This window comes from Phyllobates terribilis, unplaced genomic scaffold (assembly GCF_046119375.1).
Source record: "Phyllobates terribilis strain yellow unplaced genomic scaffold, ASM4611937v1 Scaffold_2__4_contigs__length_985480577, whole genome shotgun sequence".
In the NCBI taxonomy this organism is placed as follows: domain Eukaryota; kingdom Metazoa; phylum Chordata; class Amphibia; order Anura; family Dendrobatidae; genus Phyllobates; species Phyllobates terribilis.
Window position 1 is genome coordinate 779784271 of NW_027362762.1, and position 26773 is coordinate 779811043.

General features: G+C 48.1%; 1 protein-coding gene across 1 annotated transcript in view; it reads left to right on the forward strand.

The window, feature by feature from the left end:
• Window positions 1-26773, forward strand: part of DHRSX (dehydrogenase/reductase X-linked) — a 724432-nt gene that overhangs the window by 278096 nt on the left and 419563 nt on the right. The window lies entirely within an intron of this gene.

Below are 26773 nucleotides of genomic sequence, written 5' to 3' on the forward strand. Positions count from 1 at the left end.
AACGATACGACCTGGCAGGGATCGTTGCTGCGTCTCTATGTAGTCGCTGGTGAGATGTCAAACAGTCAGATCTTCCCAACGACGCAGCAACGATACGGCGACCCGTAGCGACCTGTATAACGATGCACGCCTATGTGTCTCAGTTCTGAGTCGTCAACGAGGTCGTTGGTAAGGTGTCAAACACAGCGATGCATGCTACCCAGCGGGACCTCAACGATCAAAAAAAGGTCCAGGCCATTCCGACACGACCAGCGATCTCACAGCAGGGGCCTGGTTGCTGCTACGTGTCAAACGTAGCGAGATCGCTACTGAGGTCGCTGTTGCGTCACAGAACTTGTGACTCAGCAGCGATCTCGCTAGTGATCTTGCTTAGTGTGACGGGGGCTTTAGATGGAGGCTGATATTAAGCATAAAACTGACTTCAGAAATAGTGAGCCTTTTATTTGTTTTTCTACAATCCTCAACATTGAAATTGCAGCAAGGAAATGTCGATTTTATGAAAATCACATAGACCTGTTAATAATATGTAAATTATAGAAAAATGGAAACAAAACCACTAGTGTTAGTCAGTATTGAGTATGCATATCTCACAGATATACACGCACTTACACACCTTGGCTACTACCAAAGAGGTTATTAAAGGTTGTCGAAGGAATATTCTGCCACGTTGAAAGTACTTGGGAAATCATCAATATCCGCTGCTGGCAGTTACCTTTGCAATTGCCAGCCAATGACGTCCCAATAGTGCTTGACAGGAGACAAGACTGGAGATGCTGCAGGCCATGTTAGCATATTTTGGTCACGCAGCCTGCTCAAACTGGCATTAGCAACATGTGGCCTATTGCTATCAAGTTGAAAAATTTCTCCTAGAACACGTCGGAGAAATGGCCATACCACTGGTTCCACAAACAAATCTACTTAACTCCGAATGGTTAGTGTACCTAGAATGTAGAATATAGGGGTCTGCCTACCATAAATTATGTCACCTCACACCATTATCCCAAGAATAGGACCAATGTAACATTCCCTTGTAAAGGCCTTTTCATGACGTTGCACATGTTGTCACCAGACCAATTTCGGACTATAATTATATCGATTTGCGGGTCTCTGGTTCAGCTTCCAGGTCATTGGTACCTGGTGGCTAGATGGGCGTTCCGCTAATCTATTTCTGTGTCCCCGGCATGGCTTTTGATTAGCCATGGCTGGTGCCATGTCATCTATGCGTCATGCCAGCCCTAACAAATCAAATGCCGCACTAAGAACACCGGTAGATAGGAGATTCGTGGGGCTCCCATCTAGCCGCCAGTTACCACTGACCTGGACACTGGACCAAAGTCCCGTGAAATGAACCGCTCCTCTCTAATTGTGTCCAAAATAAAAGCGGGAATCAGCGCTGAAGAGGAAAGACCTCCATTCCGGCCTCCATTGCCACGTTGCTCTGCACCATGATAGCTTTTGAGGGCAGCGACATGAGGTCGATGGAAGACTGGTAGCTGGATGTCTGACTAGTAGGCCAATGTTGTGCAAACAGCTTCTGATGGTTTGTGTAGACACTGTTTGACCCCTGAAGCTTGGTATGAGACGTCCAATTTTACTTGCAGTTCAGCCTCTACACACCAGTCTTTTAGTCTGACAATCCAGCAGACCTCTTTGCACCTGTTGTTCTTATTGTCCTTTATTGTTGTTCTCCTAACCAATGGGACACGCAACACTGAACAGTGGTCACATGTCGGCTTACATGAGTTGCGATCTGCTGGAGTGATATATCAAGGTCTCTCAGTTCATGAATTCGACAAACAGGAGGCATCATACAATCATCCCACAAAGCTTAATCCAATTTTGAGTTTTTTTATGTGATGAAAAAATAATTTCTTTCAATCTGGCTCTTATCCCCTCCCACATGTCACAGATTTTGAGCTAGGTGCTTGAAAATGTAATCGTTTGCAGATCTTAGTGACTCCTACTTATGCCATTTGCATAACCTTGTCACTTGCCTTTCTTAGTGTTGCAATTTGAGTAATTGGTCAGATGCAGGGGGGTAACTGGCGAAGGCTGGACCCCATAGTAGACGTTTAAATTGGATCTCTTACCTTAAACGTTAACATCACAGAATGAAAGGCACATTGTGTGGATTAGGCCTCAATCTGTAAAAGGATTTCCTGTATTGTAAAAAATTAGCCTAATAGTAGGAAATGTGATAATTTGAAAAAATAACTATTACTCACTGGTAAATTCCCTGCTGCCTCCGTGCCAACATTTTGGTTTCCCTACCAATCACTGTTTATTGCAGTGATAATATTTTATTATTTTTCTATTTCTTTATGTTGAGCGGATTCTTTTATGGGCTGGAATCAGACCCCATATGAGGCTGTATGATAAAATGCTTTTATTTTGCATTTTTTCATAAATTGCAATTTTATCTACAATTGTATTGGCACTTTTCAGTTCTCTCCTGTATCGCTAATACAGCTTAAAATTTAATACAAACTAGTTAAAAGGAATTACTTTTATTTTGTATAACCAAACCAGACTTATTTCTGATACCCTGATTTACCATGTTGACAAGCGTGGCTTAGCATGCTGCTCATTGATAAAACTGTGTTATTTATGCAAGATGGTGCTGGATCTTCACTGCAAGTCTGGCAATATGGGTCTAACTGTGGGAGGAACTGAAGAGGAGAGTGTCGCGTTGTCAGACTGCCAGTGAGTCACATGACTGTGATCAAGATGGAAATTTTCCTGCCAAGAGATAAGTAATAGCGCTAAAGAAAGGAAGTGAAGACTAGTTTCATAGAGAAGTTAAGATATCTGTAGGCCACATTATGTGTCCCACAGTCAGTGGGACAGAATCCCCACCATATTCACAGGCAGAGAAGGATAGTGAGATACCAAAGTGAAGATGGAGTAGTCAAGAGTTTCCACAGTGAGAAGTGGTTTCGATCCAGACCTGGGACTACTGTACTGGAGTCAAGTTAACAGCTAAAAGTCACCTTTACTATTATAGCCAAGTAGTTTCGCTAAGCTGCACACACTACAAATCATTCTAAACCCTGTAATGAATTTGCACAACACCTGGGCTGTCTGAAGACTACAGAGAAAACCAGGGCTGGAAGAGAAGAACAGGCCTTGCTACCAAACCTGCCTAACCTTCCATAAAAATCAAAGCCTAAAAATTACCAAAGACCTTGGCAAACTATAACTTGCTATCGATTTCCTGGATTCTGTGTACCTCACTCATCATTTCCTGGATGAGATGAATACTTCCTGGAACCAAAGATGCGTGTAAGAGGAATCTTGGGGGAATATAATAATCTCCGATCACTCGACTTCTGAATCCTTACAGCATATGGTGCACACGCTGTCAGGGTTCTCTGGTATTGTCAATGAGAGCGGGCGATCACATGACCTTAGTTATGCTGTTTGCATACATATTGTCATGTGCCGACTAGATGTGCTTGCCTCTCTCAATTCATTTGTATTCATGTCTAGTTGGAATGTTGCTGGAAGTATGCAAAGTGCAGAAAATCCTGACAGTATTCACCGCACACGTTTATAATTCAGTATTCTGAAGTCATATAGAGTGCCTGCAGACTTTTATCAGAAGGCCGAACAACCCCTTCTGTTTTTCAGCTCACAATCATAAAGTGAGAACTCTTGATTTTTTGCAAGTAGTCCTGACACATAAACTGCTGTTTTTGCAAGAGACCGGTAAACCAAGTTGTGATTCTTCGATGGTTTCTCCTTTCTTCATAGACTATAGACTTCTTCATGTCATCATATATAGGCTTGTATTTCGTTTCATAAGTTTCATAAATCATGTCTAATGACTAGTGTATCTGCACGTCGTTTGGGCTCAGCATGGCCGTTAACTGCAATCATTTAGCAGAGCAATGTGTGGTGGTAGAATGAGTAATGTTGATGCAGTAGAACTGAGTTTGTCAAAGTCCCAACTAAATACTGTACATGATATTGATAGGGTTTTGTTCACGTCACTTTTTACCTATATATCAGAGGCATAATTCAGGCGTATTCCCTGACTTATATCTTGAATTTGTGTCTCACTGTAAATCCATATAGTGGTATATGTCCGTTATTGGCCCTTGAGAAAAAAAAAATGGGCAATACTTTTTGCAATGGTCCAATGTATAGGAAAATGCAGTCTGCAGCATAGACCTAGTGTCCATAAAATACTGGTAAGATCAGAGACAAGGAATTAACACCCCTGCATGTTACTAGTAGCTCAATTTTACTAATTCTCAAAATTTGCTTAGACTTTCACTTTAAATAGATCATAGCTGTAGAGAAAGACCTGGACCATGCAGCCAAAACTTATACATTGATCTATTGCGGCTAAGGAAACATTTCCAAAAATGAACACAAGAGGTTCTTAGTTTAAAGCGTAACCTTCATTTTACTTTTATTTCATAAATCAATAGTACACATGAAAATAAGCAACTTTGTAATATACTGTATCTTATCAGATAAATCTGCCAAAATTGATCAGTCATGAGCAAAATTCTCAATTCTGAAGCAAAATCTGTATTCGGTGAAGACACTTTCCCATTACTGAGATAGGAGATGGCAGTTAGTACTGATAAGATTCTAGACAGATAGGAGGGGAGGAGGGGGGAGGAGCTTTCCTCTAGTTCCTCCCTCTTCTTGTCTGTATAGAATTGTATCAGTACCAACTTCCATCTCCTATCTCAGTAATAGGAAAGTGTCTTCACCGAATACAGATTTTACCTCAGAATTGAGAATTTTTATAATAACTGATCAGTTTTGGCAGATTTCTCTAATAAGATATATTACAAAGTTACTTATTTTTATGTGTAATATTGATTTATGAAATAGAAATTAAAACGTTGGTTACTCAACATTCTGATCAGACTGTATGAATCCTACTACCACATCACTATGAACCTCTCAATGGATTCCTAACTTTAATGATGCTGTGTCATGCGCTAACCACTGCCGCAGTGAAAGTTCACCAGCAGGGCGAGCAACCTGGTGCCCCCACAGTACGCATGCTGCTAAACTGAGCCCCTTTGACTTTAGGCCACAGCACCACTGAAAAAAATGGCCATCACACAGCACCAACACCAAGTGAAAGGAGTTGAAAAACTCACCTTCCACATGTTCTCAGACTGTGAACTGAGTGCATAAATAGGCAGATCTGATGTTCATGTCTCTTTTTTTCGTCAGTTATGGCGTATTGCATGCTGTCACCTCTCTTTTTCTTTTGCTTGGACCAGTACTCCTCCCTTTTGACCCAGGTATTTTTAATTAGCAGGAGACTGCCAAAATGGTTCCACCTATTTATGTTCTCAGTTCTCAGTCTGAGAACATGGGGAAGGTGAGTTTTTCAGCTCCTCTCACTTGGCGCTGGTGCTGAGTGACGGCCATTGCACCTGTGATGCTATGCCTGTGGGGTGGTGTGGTCTGGAGCCATCAGGACTTTGCAGCATAGGTGCTGTGAGGCACCAGGTCATTTGCCCACCCTGCTGGCGCACTATCATCATAGTAGTGTTTTGCGCATGGTTCCGCACCTTTTAGGTGAGGGACACACTGAGAGGTTCACCGTGACGTGGCAGTGGGCTTCATTCAGTCTAATCATAATGTTAAACTAAGAATCTCATGTTCATTCTTGAAAAATGTTGCTTAGCCACAAAAGATCAATGTATGATTTTTGGATGTGCGGTCAATGCCTCTTTTCTCTACAGTTATGACTAAATATTAAATACAGTATTCTTATTTTTGAGCTTTGCATGGTTCTACGCTTTTACTCTCTACTCCGTTTTGGATTATGTATTAGAAGTGCGTCCAAACAACCACCGAGACGCTCTGAGCAAATAATGACTGACGGACTGCTCGCTGCCAGGGTTTGGGCTAGAAAATCACTCACACAGAAACAATTTCAGAATTACCGGCACCTCGCAAGACATTAAGTCTAATGGTGATCTGTAGTCGTCGGTGGCCACTGAACTGCAGGCAATGCTGCAGACAACTAAAGATTAAACTCCATAATTGAAGTGGCTCAGACAATTGAGCTAAAGGGTGGCAATAATCTTTTAAAGCCAAGTTATAGCAATAAAGCTGTTTAATCTAAAGATGAGATTGTGTGCAGAAGAAAAATAAATCGCCGCTGTAATATCAGCCCTTACCATAAGCTGTATGCTTATTTAGTATTTATGCTGCAGAATGAAGCAGTTCATTACAATACAGCACACTGAAAAAAATGTATTCATAATAATAATAATAATAATAATAATAATAATAATAAAAAACTGTCTGCACAGTGGTTGAAAATCCTCCCACTAGTGACTGGGTCTTCATGTCTGCACTTCCTGCAGTTGCCCTGATGTATCCAGCTTTGTTTGTCTCGGCAGAGGAGGTCAATGACTACTCCTGAGGAGAGGGGATAGCAAAGCTCACAGCTACTTAAAGGGAATGTGTTGTCAGAAAATGACCAATTGTTTAAATACGCTTTTTGTGTTACTTGTATTTTTTTTTTCATTTGAAAGTTTCATGAACTTTAGGCTATGTGCCCACGATGCATTTTTTAAGCGTTTCCTCAGCGGCAAAAACGCTGCAGAAACGCTTAAAAAACGCATGGTAGAAGGCCTGCCATGTTCCCCAATGATAATCCGCATGTGCTTTGCACATGCTGTGGAAATTTCCGCTGCGGATTATCATTGCGGAAAAAAACGCAGCACTACCAATTATTTTGCGGAAGCGCGGCATTTTCGCCGCCATTGACTTGCATTGGAACGCATGGAATCCGCATCACTGCATCTGTACATGCGGAATCCAAGCGTTTCAATGTGCGGATGGTACCCGGGTGTGGAGGACAGGAGACTCTCCTCCGGACCCGGGTACCATAGAACCTGTAAAAAAAAGAATAAAATAAAAAATAAATATTATATTTACCTTCTGATGGCCCCCGGTCTCCTTGTCTTCCCTTGCCGGCAGCTCGCGGTGGACTGAAGGACCTGCGCTGACATCATAGTCATGTGACGGCAGGTCCTTCAGTGTACCGCGAGCTGCCACCGAGCCAGGACAGAGCGAAGCAAGACTCCGGGGACCGTCGGAAGGCAAGTATAGATTTATTTTTTTATTTTTTGACATTCTCTTGGTCACACTATATAAATCCATGCCGTTTGCATGGATTTATATAGTGTGACCAAGTTGACAAGCACTTTCCAAGTGATGCTAAAATTGCTTGGAAAGCGCTTGACAACCCGCATGCGGAAATGCATGTGAAGAACGCTTCACATCCGCATGTCCCTGGCAGGAAAACGCATGTACAATCCACATGTACAATCCGCATGTACAATCCGCATGTACAATCCGCATGTACAATCCGCATGTACAATCCACATGTACAATCCGCATGCGTTTTTTCTGCCAGGGAGATGCAGAAACGCTCTGGAAAAAATCCTGAGCATTTCTGCATCGTGGGCACATAGCCTTAAGGTTGAAGGTAGACTTAATTTGATAGTCAAAGAAGTCCCGGCACTCGCGTATTGATGAATAAGGCTTTAGTCCAATAAACACAAAATGCAATTACGACGTGTTTCAGCCCAACCCAGGCTTTCATCAACATTGGAAAAAGAATGGTTTGTACAACATACAAGGAGTAACACAAGGGAAGTGACATCATCACTGAGAATTACACAGAAACAGCACCACAAAATTGTATAAAATAAAGGATACAAATTCTCACTACAATGAAGAGGAATGAAAATAATATTGCATGGTCAAAATGAAATTGCATAATAATATACATGATATACATAAATATATTCATTTAGCTTATATCCATTGATAAATCCATTTATACTGTTCTGAAATTGTTCCTCCTACAAGAAAAATTATATATAACTCCTCTTGTACGATTTCAGAACATTCCTTGGAAATGTAGTTTATATGACCAAGTTATTTTTCATGCCAAGTAATGACTTTGCTTTAACTCTAGATTATGACGATTGATTTGATGAATTGTGAAAAATTGACACTATAAAAAAATGAAGGAACAAACTTTGTAAAAAAAGTGTCAGTCCCAAAACTTTTGGCCATGATTGTACACATCTTTTGTTTCCTGAAACAACAAGAAGTTCATTTAAAAAAGCCCCAGTGGCCAGTGTGAAAATTTTAAGATAATCACATTTTTATTTTTAACAAAGGATGTGACAATGGACCAGGCAACTGTTAGGTGGATTCATAACTGGCTTAGTGATCGGACTCAAAGGGTGGTTGTAAATGGCTTCACATCCAGCTGGATGAATGTCTCAAGTGGGGTACCACAGGGCTCTGTCCTGGGACCTGTATTGTTCAACATCTTTATCAATGATTTAGATGAAGGAATTGAGGGTAAACTGATTAAATTTGCTGATGACATAAAGCTAGGAGGGATAGCTAATACTAGAGAAGAGAGAGAGAGGATTCAAAAAGACCTAAATAAACTGGAGCAGTGGGCAGCAACCAACAGAATGGTTTTTAACAGGGAAAAATGCAAAGTACTACATCTGGGCAATAAAAATGAAAAAAACATATACAGAATGGGAGGAATAGAGCTAAGCAACAGTACATGTGAAAAAGACTTAGGTATACTAATAGATCATAGACTGAACATGAGTCAACAGTGTGATGCAGCAGCAAAAAAGGCAAATACAATTCTGGGATGTATTAACAGAAGCATACAGTCTAGATCACGTGAAGTCATTATCGGTCTTTACTCCTCTTTGGTCAGACCTCATCTGGAATACTGTGTACAGTTTTGGGCACCACATTTTAAAAAAGACATAGACAAACTGGAGCAAGTTCAGAGAAGAGCGACCAGAATGGTGACTGGTCTGCAAACCATGTCCTATGAGGAACGGTTGCAGGATTTGGGAATGTTTAGCTTGCAAAAAAGAAGACTGAGAGGAGACTTAATAGCTGTCTACAAATATGTCAAGGGCTGTCACATTGTAGAAGGATCATCTTTATTCTCATTTGCACAAGGAAAGACTAGAAGCAATGGGATGAAACTAAATGGGAGGAGACACAGATTAGATATTAGAAAAAACTTTTTGACAGTTAGGGTGATTAATGAGTGGAACAGGCTGCCACGAGAGGTGGTGAGTTCCCCTTCAATGGACGTCTTCAAACAGAGGCTGGACAGACATCTGTCTGAGATGATCTAGTGAATCCTGCTTTGAGCAGGGGGTTGGACCAGATGACCCAGGAGGTCCCTTCCAACTCTACCATTCTATGATTCTATGATTCTATGATTCTATGATATATAAAAAAAATGCTGACTTAAAACAAATGCATTTAACGCAAAAACGTCTTTAACCAGTAGGTAATTTTTTGTTGATGCCTTTTCTTTAAGAATATGTGGAAATATATTGTACACAGTGTGTGCTGTGGGACAGTCTATAATTTTTACTGATGAGAAAGGGGAGGAGAGATCCTGTTGTCATTACTATTGGAGAGGATGGAGGTGAGGCCCTTCTCCTAGTACTGAGGAAAAGAGAGGTCCATGTTGCTACAATTTTTTGGGGAAAGTGAAGTTCCTGCTACTATTACTGAGGGGAGAGAGGAGGTGGGGAAAACCGTGATTCATTATTCTTGGACAAAAGGTGGGCTATTTCTTCTACCTCTGCTACTACTACTAATAGAGCAAGCAGAACATGCTGCTACTGCTAGAAGGGTACGGAGGACCTGCTACCATGGTTTCTGGGGAAGGAGAGGGGTTGACTCCTGATCCTCTCTATACACATCTAACAGGTTATTTTTCAAATTTGATGAGGTCTCGTTAAAAAAAAATCATGATCCTACTAGGATCAGCAGCATATAAAATAATAAAAGTGTGTGTGGGGGGTCAGATATGCCGACAGATTTTTTTTAAGTATAATTTTATATTCAGGTTTTTTTTCTCTCAGGCTGAAAGTAACAATGAGGCATTATATATGTAACATACCTGGCGGCGTCCTTGCATGGTGGTCCATCTCCCACTGTGCAAGAGGGCGCACTTGATCACCTGTCCAGAATGTCTCTCTGGCTTCCCTCCATGCTGTCTGTTTGTGTCTGTTTCTGCTGCTTAAGGGCGGCGCTCGATCACTTCCTGCCTTTTGTACCTGCTGTGGGTCACACCCCTTGTGCGTCCTCAGCCTATTGCTGTCTGTCACTTGGTATATAGCTCAGCAGCTCCCTCCTATCCCTGCCTGAGCATAGTGTTTCCTTCAGTGTGTGCTTGCACTCTGAAGGTGCCAGGTCCCGTCTCTTGTCTCCTGCTTTTTGTATCAGTTCCCGTGTCTGAACTGAGTCCTGTATGTCTCCTGCCTTGCGGTATCAGCTCCCGTGTCTGAACTGAGTCCTTTCTGTGTTCTCTTGTCTGTCCTGTCTGAACACGCTCCTAGCCTGTTCCTCCTGCCTTCTAGGGGCCGATTACCTAGACCCGTTCCTGTATCTTGTCTGACCTGTCTGAACTCGCTCCTAGCCTGTTCCTCTCGCCTTCTAGTGGCCGATTTCCTAGACCCGCTCCTGTGTCTGGTCTGTCCTGTCTGAACACGCTCCTTGCCTGTTCGTTCCGCCTCTCTGGGGGCCGTATTCCCAGACCCGCTCCTGTATCCCTCTGCAGTGTCGGTCTCCTCCGTACACTCAGTTCCAGTCTGAACTCTCTCCTGTCCTTTACCTGTTTTGCCTCTATGTCCGTTCCCTTCCTTTTTCTGCAGAGTCTGAACTCGTACCTAACTCCTGCTTGTTGTCTCTGCAAGTACTGTGTGAGTATCTGGCTCTGTCTTTCCCTTCCTGTCTGTTCCGTGTGAACAGAGCCCTGTCCTCCCTGCTCAGCCTTGTCTGCACTCTAGCTGTGCTTGCCTGTAACCCTCTGCCTGTATTGTTCCTGAGTCCCGGTGTGTACTGGGTCCTATCCCGCCTGTGTTCCTACCTGCTAGTGCCTCCCTGTCTGCACTCTAGCTGTGCTTGTCTTTACCCCCCTGCCTGCATACCCGCCTGCCTGCATACCAGTCGTGCCTGCCTATACCCACCAGTCTGTGTGCCAGCCTACCAGCCTGTTCCTGTATTCCCCTGTGTGGGTCAACAGCCGTGTCCGGGGTCTGTCCTGGAGTAGCACCTGGTCCCTCTGCTCGGTTCCTCCTTGGTGCACTGGCGTCGTATGCCGTCGTGCGACCCTGGTCGGATCGGGTGAATACCTAGTCACGCCCCTCCAGGCATTCACTCTCCGGCACGGTCCAGTGGAATCACTACCAATCACACGCACACGCCGCTTAGCCCGGGCGTGTGCATAACAGCATGCTCAGGCCATGGTTCCCGTTGAGCCCCACGGCCTTCGCTCTTTGAGAAGTTTTTCCAGCGAATACATGCATTAAAATAAATAAATAAATTTTTTTTCCCCCTTTAGCTGAGTTCCAGGCGAATTACGCACCCGTCCAGATGGATCTATCAGCTCTCGTTCCTGCGGATCCGCCACGTTACTATGGGGATCCAAGACAGTGTCGTGCATTTGTGGAGCAATGCATGCTACACTTTAAGGCCTACCCTCTCTATTTTCCTTCCGATTGGGCTAAAGTGGCCTTTATGATTGACTACCTAGCGGGTGATGCCTTGAAATGGGTCACCCCCCTATGGGAAGCATGGGATCCTGTCATCCTTGACCTGCAGGCCTTCCTGGTGGCCTTTCGTATGGTCTTCGAGGACCCTAACTCTGAAGCCCCTGCTGAAGCTTCACTTCCCAATATCCCGGAGCAGCCCCGACGGGTAATGTGTGTGGGTAGCGCAATAGTCCTCCAGCCCAATGAGACTACTGCCCACCCAGAATCCTCACAGGGTGACTACGCTTTCCGGAATACTTCTCTCAACCTCAAGAGGCAGTCCAGACGTGCTAGACTTAGACGCAAGCCGTCACGCCAGGGTCTGTCCTCCCTGAGACCTCCTGACCCCAACCTTGAAGTCCCTACTGAAGCTTCATCTCCCTGTATCCCGGAGAAACCCCAATGGGTAATGTGCGTGGGTAGTGCACCAGTTCTCCTGGCCGAAGAGACTTCTGCCCATCCAGACTCCACACAGGAGAACTTCCTGCACCCGGCATCAGATGCTTCTTTCTCTTTAACCGGTGTGCATGTCCAAGGATGCTCCAAAGCTGTGGTTACCTCAGAGTCTGTGCACCTCTACTACCTGGCGGAGGATCCCCTGTTGCCTCCTGAACCCTCCGGGATACCACTCGATGACAAATGGAGAGAGACTTCTCTACACCCGGTACTCAATACTTTGTCCGCTTCGTCCTGTGAGCCTGACAATGGGTACCCCAAAGTGGTAGTTACCTCCGAGTCTCTACACCCCTCCGACCAGGCGGAGGATCTCCAGTTGTCTCCTGAACCCTTCGGGGTGCTACCTGGTAGCGAAAGGACAGAGACTCTCCTATACTCTGTACCTGATACCTCGCTCGCTTCGTCCAGTGAGTCCAACCTAGTGTACTCCGAAGCAGAGGTTACTCCTGAGTCTCTACACCCCTCCGACCAGGCGGAGGACCTCCAGTTGTGTTCAGAATCCTTCGGGGTGCCACCTGGTGGTGAATGGACAGAGACTTTCCTATATCCTGGATCTGATACCTCGCTTGCTTCGTCCAGTGAGTCCGACCTAGTGTACTCTGAAGCAGAGGTTACCCGTGAGTCTCTACACCCCTCTGACCAGGCGGAGGACCGCCAGCTGTCTCCAGAACCCTTCGGGGTGCCACCTGGTGGTGAATGGACAGAGACTTTCCTATACTCGGTACCCGATACCTCGCCTGCTTCCTCCAGTGAGTCTGACCTAGTGTACTCTGAAGCAGTTGTTTTCTCTGAGCCTCTGCACTCTTCTGACCCGGCGGAGGACCTCCAGTTGTTTCCTGAATCCTCCGGGATACCACCAGATAACAAAGAGACAGTGACTTTTCCTCATTATGTACCTGATAACCCGTCTATTTCTTCCTGTGAGCTTGACAAGATGTACCTCGAAGCAGAGATTACCCTTAAGTCTCTGTCCCCCTCCAACCCAGTGAACGACTGGTCCTCGAATTCCCTGCGGAAGATTCTGGCAGGCCTGAAGAAGAGGGGGCGTAAGGGGGGAGGTACTGTAACATACCTGGCGGCGTCCTTGCATGGTGGTCCATCTCCCACTGTGCAAGAGGGCGCACTTGATCACCTGTCCAGAATGTCTCTCTGGCTTCCCTCCATGCTGTCTGTTTGTGTCTGTTTCTGCTGCTTAAGGGCGGCGCTCGATCACTTCCTGCCTTTTGTACCTGCTGTGGGTCACACCCCTTGTGCGTCCTCAGCCTATTGCTGTCTGTCACTTGGTATATAGCTCAGCAGCTCCCTCCTATCCCTGCCTGAGCATAGTGTTTCCTTCAGTGTGTGCTTGCACTCTGAAGGTGCCAGGTCCCGTCTCTTGTCTCCTGCTTTTTGTATCAGTTCCCGTGTCTGAACTGAGTCCTGTATGTCTCCTGCCTTGCGGTATCAGCTCCCGTGTCTGAACTGAGTCCTTTCTGTGTTCTCTTGTCTGTCCTGTCTGAACACGCTCCTAGCCTGTTCCTCCTGCCTTCTAGGGGCCGATTACCTAGACCCGTTCCTGTATCTTGTCTGACCTGTCTGAACTCGCTCCTAGCCTGTTCCTCTCGCCTTCTAGTGGCCGATTTCCTAGACCCGCTCCTGTGTCTGGTCTGTCCTGTCTGAACACGCTCCTTGCCTGTTCGTTCCGCCTCTCTGGGGGCCGTATTCCCAGACCCGCTCCTGTATCCCTCTGCAGTGTCGGTCTCCTCCGTACACTCAGTTCCAGTCTGAACTCTCTCCTGTCCTTTACCTGTTTTGCCTCTATGTCCGTTCCCTTCCTTTTTCTGCAGAGTCTGAACTCGTACCTAACTCCTGCTTGTTGTCTCTGCAAGTACTGTGTGAGTATCTGGCTCTGTCTTTCCCTTCCTGTCTGTTCCGTGTGAACAGAGCCCTGTCCTCCCTGCTCAGCCTTGTCTGCACTCTAGCTGTGCTTGCCTGTAACCCTCTGCCTGTATTGTTCCTGAGTCCCGGTGTGTACTGGGTCCTATCCCGCCTGTGTTCCTACCTGCTAGTGCCTCCCTGTCTGCACTCTAGCTGTGCTTGTCTTTACCCCCCTGCCTGCATACCCGCCTGCCTGCATACCAGTCGTGCCTGCCTATACCCACCAGTCTGTGTGCCAGCCTACCAGCCTGTTCCTGTATTCCCCTGTGTGGGTCAACAGCCGTGTCCGGGGTCTGTCCTGGAGTAGCACCTGGTCCCTCTGCTCGGTTCCTCCTTGGTGCACTGGCGTCGTATGCCGTCGTGCGACCCTGGTCGGATCGGGTGAATACCTAGTCACGCCCCTCCAGGCATTCACTCTCCGGCACGGTCCAGTGGAATCACTACCAATCACACGCACACGCCGCTTAGCCCGGGCGTGTGCATAACAATATAAAACACAAGCCTATTCCATTAGGTGCGTATCTGAGGATGAAACCCTCTTCTTTGGAAGACAAACTGCAAGCTTTGAGGCCACTTTGTTTTCTCCTTGCTGTTCTTTTTTCCAGTGACAGAACCTGACTGCAGCAATTTATGTTTGATGTTTCGTTGTCCTATTTGGAAAGCCTACCAATGATAAACGGCTGAGATAAAAGGACAAATTGCTTCATTGCCTTGATTTTGAAATGTTTAATGTGTAGCTAAGATGGACATAAATTACAGAAAGTGTTCACGCTTTAGCATCTATGCTGTATGTGCAGGTGATTTCTGCTAAAACACCATCTTACCAAAGGTCACACTTAGCTAATTGCTTTATATGTTTGTGTTTAGATTCATATAACTTCATACAGTGATTTATGCTTATTGCGTGTGACGCTTAAAGGGGTATAAGTAACATAAATGATAAATTCAAAGGAATGAAATTAAAGTGAACATATAAATCCCTTAAAACAATGATTTTGTGGCACCCCAGGGGGTCTGGTTGCCACAGTGGTAGAAATACCATGTCTGAGAGCGAGCATGGGTTTTCCTGGTCAGGAGCACTGTTGCATGCAACGCCTCCTGCCCCAGTCCAGGGAGGGGAAGAACCTGCCCTTTATAAACTGGATCTGGGGCGGGGTTAGAAGATTCAGAGTCTAGGAAGGGACAGAGCAGCAAGCAAGGAGCTCTGTAGGAGACAGGAGCTGAAGGCCAGGGACTTGAGCTAGCAGAGCTCGTCCTGGCCGAAGACGCAGAGAACCGGACACAGGAGTCCGAGGCTGTGAGGATTTCCACATCCAGCAGCAGAAACCACCTGGCATGGGATTTCAGGTTCTCTGGCCATAGGAAGCCCAGAGGCTCAGTCACAAGCAAGGGACCTGCACCGCCATCGAGGAGCGGAGGCTACTAAAGGCCCCAAGTCACCAGCCATACGGGTGAGCACCACACGGTACACTCAGGGACGTGGGCTCCTACACGACTACAGCAAGGTAGCCAGGAAGAGTGCAGTCAGACAGGAAGGCCTACAACTCCACCTGGCCAGGGGGACTCTTGTTCGCTCACAGACTGACCAGGCCTCTAATGTTAGCCAGTACTCCCGGCAGGGCCTTCTTCATTACCAACAGTAAAGACCCTGAACTGCACTGCACGGACTCTGAGTCATTTCTGCTGCACCCATGCACCACAACCCTCACCATCTATACACGCTGCCCTGAGGCTATTCTCCTCCCGTGGGGAGTTATACTACTCTCTGCTGCGCACACAACATCAGCCTCAGCGGTCTGCCCCGCAGCGGCGGTTCTTAGTGACCGCAATCCACGGGTGGCGTAGTCGGACATTTAAATATTAAAAACCAAATAAACAGATCCGCCACTGGTTTGACCACCCTGAGCCACGGAGACTACAAACCCCCAGCATTACACAGAGACCCGGCTCCGGGTATTCCCCCACACGCGGCCCAGGGGGCGCGTCAATTTTATTTTGATTCTCTAAAAAAACACCAATAATCATGTGTTTAAAAATAGAATATAGCCAACTATGAATGCTATATAACACTTCCCCGGAAGAGGATTATCATTGTGAAGGGCGGACTTATAATCACCCTAATAACCCCTTCTAAGATCCTCGCTGACGCGGGGGTTGGCACCCTAGGATCGATTTTTTTGGCGCCCCCACTCAACTGTGGCTGTCCCTGTCTTTCCCTGATTGTGTGAGCTAAAGCAAGAAAAGGTGACTGCCTATTCTAATACAGTACACGCTTAAAGGGGTTGTCTAAACTTCATAAATGGGTAAAATTGCACAACACTTTGTAATTTAGCCCTCTCTTTTCTCAATAATGTAGGGACTTTTCATTTTTTTAGTGTACAGTTCGTTGTCAAGATTACCGGCCACCCCGTAGTCCTAGCATGGCCGGTGACCTAGGCTAGGAATGCGGACTCTATGCTTTACAGCTTGTTCACACTGCTTTAAAACTGGCCAGATCGCTCAATTTGATTAGCCTCAGTGGCCCAGATTTTATTCCATGTTGTAGAGGCAAATCTTCCTCTGCTAGCAGCCTGGAGAAACCACAGCTCGGACCAGCAGTGCTACGATGCCTCTTGTCTGAACTGTCAATTGTAAGGCAGCGTTAGTCATCATACTGGGGGTAACTCGCTTCGCTGCGTCAATCAATGCACACGTGCAATGTCTTTACGTTTTTCACCACAATGCAGTTTATTATTCCAGCATAAACCGCTAGTCACACAGTCCTTCTTAGTATACTCCCGGCATGTTTACACCTATCACCTCCGGGAGCTTCTCAAGTGGCAGACCGGCATATTACACACATCACAATTCATGAGCCAAGTGGCACACAGGCCCACTTGCTCCAGGTTACAGCTTACGGCAAGGTAATAAAGTAGCAATGTTCATATCACAATGTCCATATAGCACAGGGTATTACCTTTGCCGGGTTTGGCTGTCTCAGTCCGTTACTCTGCCACCACTGTGGCTCTGCGGCTTCCCAGGTGGGGGTCTCCAGCCGTCGTTCCCTCAAAGGCTACTGACATCCACACAGGATCCAGGCTCTGCCTTTCAGGACTCTTACTCAAGCCAGCTCTCCCTCAAAGGCCACTGACATCCACACAGGATCCAGGCTCTGCCTTTCAGGACTCTTACTCAAGCCGGCTCTCCCTCAAAGGCCACTGACATCCACACAGGATCCAGGCTCGGCCTTTCAGGACTCTTACTCAAGCCGGCTCTCCCTCAAAGGCCACTGACATCCACACAGGATCCAGGCTCGACCTTTCAGGTACCAGGCTTCACTCCAAAGCCGCTGCCTTCCAAGGCCACTAGCATCCACACAGGATCAAGTCTCGACCTTTCAGGCTGCCAGGCTTCACAGTATCACGGTATCCCACACACATGGGGAACAGGCCTCACGCCTCTCACCGAACACACCTGTCTCAAATTAAGCAGGGTTTATATATGCTGTGCACAGACAGCCACATACTGACAGGACCTTGCTGATGTCACAGTCATGTGATCAGTCAGCTGTGTGTATAGGTCCTGTGTGCTGTCCCAGTCATGTGTACAGAGCTTTACTGTGCATACAGGGCCTGTGTGATGTCACAGTCATGTGACCAGTCAGTTAAAGGGGAAGGTACATGGTCCGGTAAACACATCCTGGACCATTTACAGTAATGCTAGCAAGCTGCTGCATTACACAATGTTAAAGAACGCTTCGCCCCTGACAAAGCAGGATGTCCAGGGCCAGGCGCTTATGAAGTTACATCTTGGGACAACCCTTTAAATATGCACCTTTTTGTAGTAGAACAAATAGTGAAATATTTGGTGATTTGGATGGGAATGGATGTCATAAAATCCATGTTATTATTCATGATTGGGTCCTTGATGCCATCTGATTTACATTCCCGTCAGAGGTGCCAGGGTGCAGGGGCATACATAGAAATCATGGGTCCCCATAGCAGAAGTTCTAATCCCCCCCCCCTCCAAAAAAAAAAACTTTGCAGTCCTTACAAAGTGATTTTCTTCCTATTGAAGCCACCAGATTCCTTTTTCATTGCCCCCACAAAGTATGATGCCAAAAAAGTGCCCCTCAAACACAGTATGATACCCCCACAGTGAATTCCTTCAAAATACCCTTCACACACACAGTATGATGACCCTAATATACCCCTCCCCCGGCAAAGTATGGTGACCCCAACACAATATGATGACCCAACTGTGACCCTCACACAACTCCATACAGTATAATGGTCCCCATCATAGCCCTACAAACCTTATAAGGGCCCACCACATAGCCCTACAAACCATATAATGGCCCACCACATAGCCCTTAAAACAGTATAATGGTCCCCCATGTAGCCCTGGAAATAGTATAATGGCCCCCCACATAGCCCTGCAAGATATATAATGGTCCCCCACATAGCCCTGTAAACAGTATAATGGCCCTCCACATAGCCCTGTAAATAGTATAATGGCCCCCACATAGACCTGTAAAGAGTATAATGCTCCCCCACATAGCCCTGCAAATGGTGTAATAGCCCACACATACCCAGCAAACAGTATATTGGCACCCATATAGCCCTCAATAAAGTATAAAGGCTCCCACATAGCTCTCCACATAGTAAAATGGCCTCCACATAGCCATTCAAATAGTATAATTGCCCCCATAAAACCCTCCAATTATTATAATGGTCCCCACATAGCACTCCATATAGTATAATGGCCCCCGCATAGCCCTCCATATAGTATAATGGCCCCCAACATAGCCCTTTGTATGGTATAATGGCACCCACATAACCCTCCAAGTATTATCATTGCCCCCACATAGCATTCCAAATAATATAATGCTCCCACATTGCCATCCAAATAGTATAAATTCCCCCATATAACCCTCCAAATAGTTTACAGTTTCTTTGGCCGACCACTGTGTCTACTGTCCTCAACATTGCCCATTTCTTGGTGCTTTTTTCTAAAGAGCTTGAACAGCACATTTTGAAGCCCCAGTCTGCTTTAAAATCTTTGCATGGGAGAAACCTTTCTGATTCGGTACAACTACATTGTGTCTTGTTCGCTGTGTTCTGTTTTGCCATGGTGTATGACCTTTGACTTGAAACTATTCCCCTACAACCTCACCTTTTGTAGCAGATTTTGGCTGTTCCTCACCCAGTTGAAACTATTTTACAGTTTTTTCTGTTTCAGTTAATGACTGTGTTTCAACCCTTATATGAAATTAATGATCATTATCATGTTTAGTCTGATTGCTATTCATTCACCCGACTATAATCCTACAAAATTCCTGACTTTGTACAAATGTGCATAGTAGAATTAATGATATTGTGAAGGCAAAGGGTGGTCCCTCCAAATATTGATTTGATTTAGATTTGCCTTTTGTTCATTCACTTTGAATTTTGTTAATTGATAAAAATAAATGAACACTGTTATTTTTTTAACACTCTTTTAAAAACATATCTCCCTCACCTTCCTTAAAGGGAATCTGTCACCACGTTTGACCTACCGTATATACTCGAGTATAAGCCGAGGCACCTAATTTTACCACAAAAAAACTGGGAAAACTTATTGACTCGAGTATAATCCTAGGGTGGGAAGTGCAGCAGCTACTGGTAAATTTCCCCATCCTGGTAAGTATTGCCCACTCATCACCAATCCTGGTATGCATGGCCCCCTCGTCCCCAACTCTTGTATGCATGTGACGCGCCCCTGGGCCTGTGTCGCGCTGCGTTGCGCACGCGGGAGCTTACCCGGAGCCGGATCTCTTGAGGGTTGTAGTCTCGTGGCGGTGACCCGGTCCGTGCCCAGGGAGTCAAACTGAGCGGCGATGTATCAGCGGTAGATGTTGTACGACTACGCCACCCGTTGAATGCAGCTATAGAGCTGCCGCTGCAGGACAGTCCGCTGAGGCCGGTGGATGGATGGTGCAGCGTAGATGGTATAACCCCCAACGGGAGGGGTATGGCCTCAGGGCAGCAGATGTGGATGATGGGGGTAGCAGGAACCACTCGGGGACGGTACGGTGTAGTTCAGGGTCTTTACTGGTAACAACGATAGACCCTCCCGGAGTACTTGCTAGCGAACGGGGCCTGGTCAGTCCTTGAGCAGATGGGATCTCCCCTGGCCAGGTGGAGTTGTAGGCCTCCCAAACTGACTGTACTCTTCTGGCTACCTTGCTAGAAGCGGATATAAGTAGCCCACGTCCCTGAGTGTACCGTGTGGTGCTCACCCGTATGGCCGGTGACTCGGGGCCTTCTAATGGCTTCCGCTCCACGATGGCGGTGCTGGTCCCACGCGTGTGACCGTGCCTTCGGGTTTCTGGGCCTGAGGACCTGAAATCCCCTGCCGGTCGGCTTCTGCTGCTGGGTAAGAGTTAGTCCCCACAGCCTCGGACGCCGGGTCCGGTAAGAAAGCTTCTCAGTCAGGGCGAGCTCTGCAGCTGCCAGCCCCTGACTCGTAGTAGTATTGCTCCCACTGAGCTTCTGCTGTTTCTTGTCTCTACTCTCCTTGACTGACTAACCCTGCTTCAGCCCCGGGTTTATATAGGGGAAGTTCTTCCCCTCCCAAGACTGAGCAGGAGGTGTGGCATGCACAGGATCCCTGACCAAAGGACCTCCCACCTGTTCTCAGACATAACATTACATTACTGTGGAAACCAGACCCCTGGGGTGCCACATTCCCCCCTAGTAAAATTTAGTACTCCGGGACTAAACATATTTTAGAAAAACATAACAAGATATAAACAATAATAATACAATAAGAAACACATAAAGGTGGTCACGGCATGTCCGTAACCGGGTGCAGTCTTTGAAGAAAGCAAGGTGTCCATTTCACCAAAACAGGGAGACGTAACCAGGTAGGGGTCTGTCCTACCCCGAGTCCTTAACAGTCTCTAGTCCATCCTGGGTTACGCTCCAACTATGTACAAGGATTCCCGGTAAATCCACCAAGGATTCCTAAAAATAACTGGAAACACAAAATTATACACAAGCAACAATACACAGATAAACATAAATAAAACAATTTATACACTTCAAATCCTCCAGCGTGCGGGTAACTGGCCTCTAGTGGCTCTAGTGGACCTACGGAGCTGACTGTCTGGCCCCGAACTACAGGGTGTAGGAGCTGTCAAGGGTAAACTGGGCAGCTGTCTACGAGTTCCCTGGCTCACTAGGGATATGGCAGGCTCACTGCAAACAGAGGGTTGACCCTCCTGGTCTGCGGGTGTGGGGTCTTCTGCCTCCTGGACCGGCTGTTCTTCCAGCTCTACCTGTTGCTCCGTAGGTGCTTGGGATGCTGGTTGGAGGAAGGTAAGTACGGGTACCACAACTGCACCATTGACTTGAGTCCAAGACCGAGGGAAGTCCCCGAGCACAGTACTAACCATATCTTCCCTTTCCTCTACGGGTCGATGGTCTTCTGGTTCCTCTTCAGGGTTCCTCAGTTGTTCGGGACACTTCTTCAGGTGGTCCCGGGATACAATGGCTGTGGTTTCCCCTCCGTCTTTACTGATGGTACAAACCTTCGGGTTCTCGTGGCTTGAGGGCAGTACGGTGTACGGGTCCTTCTCCCACTGGTCGTCCAACTTGTGGAGCCGTCTCTTCCTCTTCAAGACCTGCTCTCCGGGTACCAGGGGAACAGCGGGAGCATACTGGTTGTAAGTTTTCTCTTGTCTTTCCCTAGCCTGACTGAGACTTCGCTCCACGCTCTCCTGTACTCTCCGGTACTGCTGCTGCCTCTCTGTGTCCCAGTCTGCTTCTGGTGAAGTGTGCTCGGGTGTCAGGACTCCCATTTCCAGGTCAACAGGTAACTTACCAGGTCTTGCCCTCATTAGGTAAGCCGGGGTACAGTTGGTGGAACCTACCGGGATGTGGTTGTATAGGTCCACCAGATCGGGCAGCTTCTCAGGCCACAGACTGCGTTCTTCCAGGGGCAACGTTTTCAGAAGATCCATTACCACCTGGTTCATTTTCTCACAAAGTCCATTAGTTTGCGGATGATAGGGTGTCGTTCTTATCTTCCGGCAGCCATACAGAGTGCAGAATTCTTGGAAGACCTCCGCTTCAAAGGCAGGTCCCTGGTCTGTCAACACTTGGTCCGGGTACCCGTGTGGACGGCAGAAATGCTGCTGGAAGGCTCTCGCTGCTGTCCGAGCTGTTAAGTCCTTGACGGGGACGACAACCAAGAACCGGGAGTAGTGATCCACGATGGTTAGTGCGTAGACGTAGCCACTTCTGCTTGGGGTCAGTTTTACATGATCCAAGGCTACCAGTTCCAACGGCTGCCGGGTGACGATGGACTGCAGGGGAGTCTTCTGGCTGGCACGGTCCTTCCTTCTTAGGTTGCACGGGCCACAGTCTCTGCACCACTTCTCAATGGTTCCCCTCATGCCTACCCAGTGGAATCGCTCGCGCAGCAGGAACTCCAGCTTCTTCCACCCGAAGTGTCCAGCTCCGTCGTGGTATGCCTCCATCACCATGGCTGCGTCTCTTCGTGGCACCACTACTTGCCAGAGTAGTTCATGCGTCCGGGAGTTAACCATTCTGCGGCATAACTTCCCCTTGTAAAGGAACAGTCGACTCTTCTCTGCCCATAGTTGTTTGGCTTCCTCCGGAGCGTCTGGTTCAAGGCAAGCCTCCGGGCGAGTCAGCATCTCCTTCACCAGTCGGACGGCAATGTCGCTGTCTTGCGTTTCCGCCCAGTTGTAGTGGGGTAAGGGGTTCAACGTAACAGCCTGCTTACTCCTTACCCGGTGGGAATACTGGATAGTCCCATGACGGTGGAACGCAGGGAGTTCAACTTCTTCCAGTCCCTCCGGATCTTCTCCTTCGTCCGGCAGGTTGGGCATCCTGGACAGGGCATCCGCGTTGGTATTGGAGCGTCCGGCCCGGTATTTGATTGTGAACTCGTAGTTGGACAGACGGGCCATCCACCTCTGCTCCAGGGCACCGAGTCTTGCCATGTCCAGGTGTGTCAACGGGTTGTTGTCCGTGTACACGGTGAACCGGGAAGAAGCGAGGTAATGCTTAAAGCGCTCGGTGACTGCCCATACTACGGCCAGGAACTCTAGCTTAAATGAGCTGTAATTCTCGGGGTTCCTTTCGGTGGGTCGCAGTTTTCGGCTGGCGTAGGCGATTACTCGTTCCTTCCCCTGCTGGATCTGGGACAGTACGGCTCCTAGCCCGATGTTACTGGCGTCGGTGTAGAGGATAAAGGGCTGGCTATAATCCGGGTACGCCAGGATTTCGTCCCCCGTGAGGGCCATCTTCAGCTGGCGGAAGGACTCTTCTTCCAGCTCTTCCCATTTGAAGGGCGGCTTCTGGTTCTTGGCCTTCCGGGACTGGCCTATCAGGAGGTCCTGCATAGGTGCTGCCTTTTTGGTGAAACCGGGAATAAACCTTCGGTAGTAGCCTACCAACCCGAGGAACTGCCGCACTTCTTTTACGCTGGAGGGGCTTGGCCATTCCTTAATTGCGGTGATCTTGTCAGGGTCGGGAGCCACTCCGTCAGCGCTCACCACGTGTCCCAGGTACTGCACCTTTGGCTTCAGGAGGTGACACTTAGAGGGCTTCACCTTCAGGCCGTAACTTGCCAGGGCTTCGAACACTTCCGCCAGATGTTTCAGGTGGTCCTCATAAGTCTTGGAATATACGATGACATCGTCCAGGTACAACAGGACCGTCTCGAAGTTTTTGTGTCCCAGACAGCACTCCATTATTCGTTGGAAGGTTCCCGGTGCGTTACAAAGTCCAAAAGGCATGCAGGTAAACTCACTAAGTCCCATCGGGGTGGTGAATGCGGTCTTCTCCCGGTCCGCCTCTGCTACAGGAACCTGCCAGTACCCGCTAGTGAGATCCAAGGTAGAGAAGAAGTTAGCAGATCTTAAAGCAGCCAAAGACTCCTCTATCCTTGGTAAGGGGTACGCATCCTTGTGTGTGATACGGTTGATTTTCCGGTAATCTACACACATCCTCATGGTGTTGTCTTTTTTTCTGACTAAGACTAGTGGAGCTGCCCAGGGGCTACAGCTATCCCTGATCACCCCAGCCTCCTTCATGTCTCTAAGCATCCCCTTGGCGTGTTGGTAGTGGGCAGGGGGTACGGGTCGATACCTCTCTTTTATAGGAGGATGGTCTCCCGTGGGGATGTGGTGTTCTACCCCCTTGACTCGCCCGAAGTCTAACGGGTGTTTACTGAACACTCTCTCGTACTCCTGAACCACCCGATAGACTCCTTGTTTCTGGTGTGCGGGAGTGGAGTCAGTACCCAGATGTAGTTGCTGACACCAGTCCTCCATGTTTTTCTTAGAGCCGTTACCTTCCTCCGGGTGAGATGGAGGCAAGGGTTCCACAGATTGTATAGAATTTTGGTTAATGGTATATAATTTGGCTAGCGTGGCATACCGGGGCAGGTACACTTCCCTCTCCCCAATATTTATTATGCGAACGGGCACCCTCCCATGGCGTACATCAACCACCCCCCGTGCTGTCAAAATGGTGGGCCTACTGTCCGAGTAAACTGGTTCTACCATTGCCTGGTAATCTCTACCTCTCAGACCAAATCGTCATTTCACTTTTTGGGGGCATGGCAATAGGAAAAGGGTCACACATTCTTACGCTACCAATCTCACCGCCGGAGAGTTCCACCTGTTGCCGTCGCATCAGTGCCCGGATCTCTTTCTGGAGCACCCGCTGCTCGCCGGAGCTGGCGTTCTTGGCAACCTGCTGTAAAAGGAAAATCACCTTTGCAAGACAATTTTCAATTACATTAGTTCCTAGAGTTATTTTTGGGTGACTCTCATGTTTGTCAATATCTACAATGATCAGTCCCTGTGCTGCCAGTTCGACTCTACCGATTTTGATGGTCACTTCTTTAAATCCGATCTGTGGCACGGGCTGGCCATTGCTGGCGATGATACTCAAGTCGTCGTCAGGGTAGCGGGTAATATCCGAGTCATTCCAGTACTGCTTAAAGAGCACGTACGGGATGGTGGTGACCTGTGACCCGGTGTCCAGTAGGGCACTCATGGGAATGCCATCCAGTACCACAGGCAAGACTGGACGTCCTCCCACATATCTGTCGCGCCAGTTCGATGGGCCTGGTGATCTTTTTCCTGGGGATTGGCCCTCTACCCCAGGTTGTGCCCGTTTAAAGAACAGTACCTTGCCATATGTCCGGGTTGATTGCAGCGGCGGCAGATGGGTCGTCCGTCCTCGCTGTAGCGATCACTGGGTCTTCCTCTGGCTGGTGGGGTCCTCCTTGGTCGACGCCACGGGATGTCCTCCGGTCCGGATGCCAGCTGGATCTTCCCTGGGGTGGAAGCCTGTAAAGACTGCACAGTTCGGGTTAGCGCAGCAACGCTCTTAGCTAGCTCTTGGACCTGATGGTGTAGGTCTGGAGCCGGGTCATTGTCCAAAGCCTGCGCATCAGCTCCCACAGGCCCTGCCGACAAGGGCGCCGCCTCCTGGTGGTAAGTGATAGCAGGGCGCTTGTGGGTCACAACGCCACCCGGTGCCGGTTCTCGGAGCACCCGGATGGCTCTGTCCTTGAACTGTGCAAAGCCCAGATGGGGATCCTGTAAGGCCATTGCCCGCAACTGGGTTCGGTGGGTATTACAATACAGTCCCTCTATAAACTGTTCGGTCAACAGCCTGTCCTCGTTTCCCACTCCATCAGGGTCGGTCTGCTTAATGGCCCTCAGGGCCTCTTGTAGGTTTAGTGCATAGTCCCTTATACTCTCATGCGCTCGCTGCTTGCACCCGTAGAATCTAAGCTTAATCTCGGCTGAGGTGCGGGTATCAAAGGTGTCCTTCAGCCGGGTTAGTATCCCTGCGACAGTCTTCCTCCCAGGTGGCCAGGATTTTACTTCCCTTTTGGCTGCCCCGGTTAGTTGGGCCACCAGGATGCTCACTTTTTGCTCTTCTGTGAGGGGGTACACCTGGAAGAGGCTATCCAGCTTTTCTCTAAAGTCATGCAGGGTATGTGACTCCCCTGAGTACTGGGGTAGCCAAGCTGCTCCCGGGATATAGGGCATGGTGAAGGGCATAACTGCAGCAGCAGTAGCGCTGGCGGGGGTTGAGGCAGTGAAGCTCTCCTCCGTATCCGACATCTTCCTCCCCCCTAGTGGACCGTGGCCTACCTTGCGATGATCCTCTTCCGTAGGCCGCGGCTCCGCAGTGGATCGTCAGGGTTGAGGACCTTCCGTCGCGCTCCTGTGACGTCGGCGTCTGCTGGGCTCCTTCCAGGACCTTACGCAACGTCCGGACGTGAGGCGGGACTTCAGTTCTCGCGCGCTTTCGGAGTCCACGCCCCTCTTCTTCCCGCGCGGCGTCCTCAAGATGGCGTCCAATGGCGGGAAAACTCCACGGATGGCGGGAAGAAGGCTGAAGATGGCGCCGGATGGCGGGAATCTTCACTGATGGCGGGAAAACTTCACGGATGGTAAGTTTTAAAAGTCTCTTTTTCAGGCACGCAGTACCCGGTGGTTGCGGGCACGAAATCCTGCCGACTACGCCAAAGTTGACGCGCCCCTGGGCCTGTGTCGCGCTGCGTTGCGCACGCGGGAGCTTACCCGGAGCCGGATCTCTTGAGGGTTGTAGTCTCGTGGCGGTGACCCGGTCCGTGCCCAGGGAGTCAAACTGAGCGGCGATGTATCAGCGGTAGATGTTGTACGACTACGCCACCCGTTGAATGCAGCTATAGAGCTGCCGCTGCAGAACAGTCCGCTGAGGCCGGTGGATGGATGGTGCAGCGTAGATGGTATAACCCCCAAC